The sequence below is a fragment of the Sinocyclocheilus anshuiensis genome, unplaced genomic scaffold, assembly GCF_001515605.1.
Source record: "Sinocyclocheilus anshuiensis isolate Anshui unplaced genomic scaffold, SAMN03320099.WGS_v1.1 scaffold207, whole genome shotgun sequence".
Taxonomy (NCBI): Eukaryota; Metazoa; Chordata; class Actinopteri; order Cypriniformes; family Cyprinidae; genus Sinocyclocheilus; species Sinocyclocheilus anshuiensis.
In genome coordinates, this window is record NW_015551045.1 from 4,548,654 (window position 1) to 4,553,843 (window position 5,190).

At 35.7% G+C, this 5,190-nt stretch overlaps 1 long non-coding RNA gene across 1 annotated transcript; it reads right to left on the reverse strand.

The window, feature by feature from the left end:
- Positions 1–4,283: 4,283 nt before the first annotated feature.
- On the reverse strand, positions 4,284–4,976 carry LOC107661724 (uncharacterized). The gene is made up of 3 exons (XR_001631135.1): positions 4,787–4,976; positions 4,610–4,705; positions 4,284–4,313 (listed from the first exon to the last, which is right to left on the reverse strand). It is a non-coding gene; the product is annotated as an uncharacterized LOC107661724 (long non-coding RNA).
- Positions 4,977–5,190: the final 214 nt, after the last annotated feature.

Sequence of the window (5,190 nt, forward strand, 5' to 3'; positions counted from 1 at the left end):
GGAAATCTCAAATCAGATCACATTTTTGAATGAATCGGTTGAGTAAATGATTAAGTATGCCATGTACTGACGTAATAAGTCAAATGCTGCTCAGCCAATCAAATTTGAGGACCGGAACTAACTGTTGAATAAATTACATGGTTGGTAAGAAGTGAGTGATCCTGCCAAGCCAAGAAAAGTGCACTACAGTCTCATGAGACACACTATTGGCAGTTCAACAGACCATGCAAGCAACACCCCCCCCCACCCCCACCCCACTTTTACAATCTGGAGTCTTAACTAGGTAATTACACTCACCAACCTTCCATTCAATTATATATGGCCCTCTATATTGAGCCTGCAACACAGAACCGGGTATTGGTAAAAGCACAAGTACTTGGTCTCCTGAAGAAAATACACAATGCTAAGCCTTTCGATCATACCATCCCAGACAGCAGACAGTTTCGGCCCAGATCCAGCCCACATCTGGCCCGCATGGATTTCACATGGGCCAGATGTGGGCCGGATCTGGGCCAACACTATGTTGCTGTCTGGGTATATTCACCAAAAGGTTACATTCATACATCTACAGGGGTTGAGAACGTGAGGAAAAAGGAGAGCTGTTCTATTTGTTCCACAGAGAGGCTTAATGCAAGCTTTATGAGTCTAACCCATTATGAGAGACTCGCTGAGGCTCTGAGGTAATTATGGCCACCTCTCCTTCTTATTTTCACTTTGTCTTCCTCTCTGTCGGTAAATGGCACTGCAAGCATGTTTGCCGCTGTGCATGTCATTTACAGCTTTGAAAACAGCTTCCTGCTGAAATCTCTTGCTGACCAATCTTCTGAGACAAGCACGCACACATAGTGCTTGCGTTCAATACAGAGCATTCTCCGCTAAACAATATTGCAGACACGATTCCCATTCAACATATCTCATATTCAAAACCTGAGGCATCCATCCAAATGTACGTCTGCATTTTAGTCTTTTCTTTATTATCAAAGAGCTGCCATTCATCCTCCTGTCATTCATCCCACATCAGTGGTAATAGAGATTATAACATACTGACAGCAGAAAGGACAGAATGAGTCCTTCTCCAGATGTTCTGGGCTGCTTCTGGAACTCATTATTATTAGGTAAAGCAGAAGTGTCTGTAGAAGGGATGATGTCAGTTGAATGGCATTCAAGATACAGATTGAAACTTCATTGTCAACAAAATTACTTCATGTCTACATGTAAACCAGGTACCATTTATATGGGATAGTCACCCAAAAATTGTCATTAACTAGCCCATATGTCATTCTGAATCTGTATAACTTTCCAACCCAGGCTTCAGAGGTATAAAGTGTACCTGAAAACTGAACTTGAGTAAAAGTGCAGATATCTTACAGCAAAAATTACTCCATTACAAGTCACAAATTCCAATATGACTTAAAATCCAATATGAAGTAGAATCTTAGAGTATCTGATTTTAACAGTACTTAACTATTTTACTCCTATAGAATGTAGGTTCGAAGATGCACTAGTCCTCAACACCTAAGAGAAATGCCATTGAAAAACAAGAAATAGGTCATTTGTGAGGACAGCAACCACATGTTCATCACCTCAATATTACAATAAATCAAGGTCAACGCAACAGCCTCTTAAATGTCTACAAACACTGAAAAAGGTTAAACCAATATCTTTCAAAAAGGTCTCTCAAAAACGCGTGAGATTCACAATACTAATGATAAGTTTGGGTGAGTAAGGGTCAAATGCACAAGATCTAGACCTTAAATGCCATGTAGATGGCAATATCACTACTTCTGTAACAGAAATAAACTGCTGCAGAAAAAGTTAGGTGCCATGCATAATGTAACAAGTAATTGCATTAATCAATGTAGTGGAGTAAAGAGTACATAAATTTATTATAAAATGTACTCAAGTAGAAAGTAAAAGTTGCTAATACATTTGATACGCAGTAAAACTACAAAACAGCCAAAAAGATAATTAAGTAACTTGAATACTCTGAATACTCGGAAGAAGAAGAAAAAAAGTGCTTAGAAAAACCCTTAGAATAGCTGATATACTAATATTTAATCACTCCAAAACTAAGTATACCTGGCCATTTTTAACATAACAAATCATAAATCTCTTGGCCAGCCTAATTGCACTTGAAAGTAAGTGGCACTGGGGGATTTACATACACATAGAGTTGCTGGACTTTTCACAAAGGAAAGAGTCCAGTGAGGACATTTAAATCTATTATTTTAAGAGCTAGTTCACCCAAAATGAAAATTCTGTCATTAATTACTCACAATGTTTATGATGATATATTGTAGCAAATACAACCATTAAAAAAAAAAAAAAATCACACACATTGGTTTCCTTTGTATTTCTTCCTCAACTTCTGCTTCTTCTTGGCTGTACAACCACAGACATCCATGTTCAATTTTTCTTTTAATATTGTTGAATTTCCAGCTGGCACAGTTTAAATTCAATATTTGAATGATTTGTTAATGAATCAGTGATTCAGTTATCAAATTCAATGCCACTGAGTCACTGGATGTCAAGATTGAAAGATAAAAAAATCATACTACCAACTGGAACATGTCCAAAGAAAAAAAAACAAAAAAACAAGTGCTAAATATGTGCAGTGTGGCATCCTAAATAGCATTTTGCAGATCAATCACATATGTGACCCTGGCCCACAAAACCAGTCATAAGTAGCACATGTATATTTGTAGCAATAGCCAACAATACATTGTATGGGTCAAAATTATCTTATGCATTGCTAAGAACTTTATTTGGACAACTTTAAAGGCAATTTTCTCAATATTTTGATTTTTTTGCACCCTCAGATTCCAGATTTTCAAATAGTTGTATCTCAGCCAAATATTGTCATATCCTTACAAACCATACACCAATGGAAAGCTTATTTATTCAATTTTTATTTCATTATTTATTTACTTTCAAACGTAAGGTTTTGTGGTCCAGGTTCGCATATATTTCTGCAGTGTCATGGCCCCGCCCACTGTGAAATCTGATTGGTCTAGATTCAACTCTACATGACTCTAATAACTGACAGTTGGAAACCTGGTGTGTCCTGCCTGGTTAGGAAACAGTATGAGACCATCATTATTCCATATGGCACTGCCACTATACTTTTTCATAAGACTTTCTCTCAAAAGTAGTCACAGATAACTGCAACAAATGTGAGTATGTCTTGGAATTCAACGTCTACTTCAGACTAATACACAAAATTGCACTAATAACATTTACTGAGCTGAACAGGCCTGTTTAATAGATTGCAAAGGTCAGCTGTCATTGTATTTGGAATATATCAAACACATTGAGCTGCTCTGCTGATACGGCATGAAAAGTGCTAGTGCTCCGACTGCATCAACAATAGCCTTAATCCCATCCATTTGCCATTTCTGGAGGATTTGTTGAGCCTGATGTAACAAGTGCCCTCAACATAAGCTGGAGCAATGGACCAGTTTCTAGGTTAGTGGAGAACAGAATTAATACTGGCAGTAAATGAATCACAAAGTCATGAGAGGAAGATACTCAGAAAATATGTATTGTAATTGAGCAATCACCTGAATGGCATGAAACAAAATTTGAAACAACAACAACAATAATAAAAATAAAATGATACACAAAATATGAATTCTCTGTTGTCTTTGGTTTTCTTCTCTTATTCTTTTAAGATTTGTTTTCTCTCCATGTTTTTCTTAATTTAATGTAAGTTATCTACGCTATCTCTGTGTACGTAGATTTTAGTAAGACTTTTATTTGACTTAGCTGTATTTTGAACAACTCTTAAGCTTCACTGTCTCTTTAATTTTTTTGAGTTTAGGATTCTTATTCTATTTTGCTTTTAGCGTTATTACTTTCTATACCGTTTAGACAAACCAAATAAACCCTTAAACAAGATACAATGTTATATACCCAAAATTCAACCAAATTGGAACTTCTTGACACAACTAAAATGTTCAAATAAAAATTCAAATAAATCCAAAATTTACATCCGACTCACATTCAATAACATTCAATAAACAATATTCTTGTTAGAACTCTTTGTCTGAATTGTCTGTGAATATCGTCCAGAAAGTCCTGTAAGAAATTCAGTGGGTGAGTGCAAAATCAGTTAAATCCTACCAGTTCAAAGAAGTACCCGAACAAAAGAGAATGTCCTCCCAATTGAAGAAAGTTGAAGAATTTAAGGAATCCTTGTGATCCTTGTGAAGTGTCTTTTTCCCAGGTTCAGAAATCAGCATTCAATTTTTCCCTTGGTGGCCCGCCATCCCCGCCATCTGAGAGAGGTTCTCAACTCAACCAATAAACCTGACCTGTTTTACCAAAACAGTGTCATTAACATTCAAAATTGTCTCTATATCATTTTTCTCTTTAAACTGAGTTTTTAAACATCCATATCCACGTTCATAATGAACGTGTGATCTTACAGGCATATTGAGAATATGGAAATTAATTTTCATTAATTGCTAAGCAGAATATATCACTCAGCATTCCAAAATAAATCATATTAACAATCAGAAAATATGCAAACAATCTTTACAACATGCATAATGATATGCATAGTAACAAAATACATCTTTCAAAGAAAATAAAATACATATAAACTCACCAAATCCCGAGTTTCACAGTTTGACAAACACCCACTTCAGATTCAAAGGAGCTTCACAATCGGCTAGCATCCACGCTTAAATCAGCAATCATCATTCTAAAACGATTTATCATCATCAACCATAAAGTATTATAAAGTTGCTTATAACCATATTAAATGAATTATTACAATATAAACCTTTTTAATCCCTTCTGTATCGCTCTCATCTCGTGTTCAGTGCGTCTCTTGCACTTCCGGGAGTCATCTGCTTACGTCATACACAACTCGTGTACGTGTAATACATCACATGTTCTGCACTCAATTATAATACTAATTATTTTTATTTATACATAATTAATTCACAATGCATATTAATAGATCGTTTAACTTTTTTAATTAAAAGTGTAACTATTAGAATATACAATTATATTATTTATTTTCTTTAGGCACCACATTTAACATGGGTTACACCCTCCCCTCTTTAAATCCATGCAAGTCCCTTTGCATTGTGATTATGTTTGCTAATCAGTGTTAGGACCTACATCTTAGGGTGTCTAACCGATCTGGGTTGCTCTGCTAGAGTTTCAATGAAAGCTGTGTTC